Genomic DNA, 1,416 nt, shown 5'->3' on the forward strand with positions numbered 1-1,416 from the left:
GCCAGTGAGTGGGAACCGGTCTCCACATGGGATCTGAACCCTCGGCGGGAGCGCCGCCGCGTTCCCAAGTGGCACACTCTCCAGTGCGCCACCGGGCCGGACCTGATGTTACATTTTTATAGGTGTAAACTGGTTGATTTGTGGGAGAGAGTGACGCTGGGGACCATATATTCTGCCATCTTGAACAGAAGTCAGTACTTACCTCTGATATTAACTTTGGGTCAAACATATTTCAGACTTTGCCATATTAATTTTGTATTGTCAGTACCTAATACATTTGCTGGTTCCAAGAAACATTTATTAAATAAGTTAATAAACAGATATTACAAGAATGGGTAATGAATTGGGGATCGTGGGAAGATGTTGGACTAGAGGTGCCTAGGGCATGTTCGTCCCATAAAAGAAGACCAGAGCAGGCCCACTGTCACCACTGCCACCACTAATGCAGTTGCTGGTGCCATTGCCTGGTCCCAGTACTGTTGCCTGCCTTCTTGTATAGTGGTTTTCTCTAATCCCTGCCACTGCTACCACCACCACAGACATCACATCATTACCCAGGACCATTGCCTGACTTCCCACAGAGAGGTTCATTCTGCTCCCCACTTCTACTCCTCAGCCACACCAGGCACCCTGGCTGCACATGGGCCTCCCTGAACTGCTGCTGCACCAGATATCCAGGCCAGTGCAGGACCCTCTGCACTACCACCACACCAGGCACTCCAGCCATGCACAGTCCCCCATGCCACTCCTGTATCCCAGCCATACAAGGCACTCTGGTTATGCATGGAACCCCTTCACTGCTGCCCACTGAGCTGAATTGATGCAAGGAGGGTCCTGAGTGGAGCTTCCAGAAGGAGGTAAGTGAGTGCAGACCCATGTCCCAGTGGACCCACACATAGGGGAAATTACACTGCTCCTGCAGTCATGCACCCAGGGATGGGAGCTCTATGTGCAAGCCACATGACTGCTCTGACCCAGTGAGAGACACACACAGAGCCCCAGGAAAGTGCACAAACCCAAGATAGTCAAATAGAGTACAAAAGAAGATTCCAACCCACCACCAACCCATCCCCCAACCAAGGGGAGCAAAGACTCAGGAAGAACCTCTGCCTGTAGGAACAAAGAAAGAGAAACTCCACTCAGGGTCACCCATCCAATCTGAGAAGTTCCAGTATACCTTAGTGCACCTATCAGTCATGGGACACTTGCTGGTGTGCCAACAAACCCTCCCAAGGTCACCCACCCTAGTCAACCAGCAACAGGAAACCCAGGCACTTCTCCCAGGAACTCAAGAGCTCACCCACATCTTCAACAATCAAACACAGATCAATAATCTCAGCAAGAAACCACTAAAGGCCCCAGAACCTCAGCCATAGAAGGACTCACATGCAACTCTGACATTGAATACACTTGAAG

Source organism: Galeopterus variegatus, unplaced genomic scaffold (assembly GCF_000696425.1).
Source record: "Galeopterus variegatus unplaced genomic scaffold, G_variegatus-3.0.2 Scaffold258, whole genome shotgun sequence".
Taxonomy (NCBI): Eukaryota; Metazoa; Chordata; class Mammalia; order Dermoptera; family Cynocephalidae; genus Galeopterus; species Galeopterus variegatus.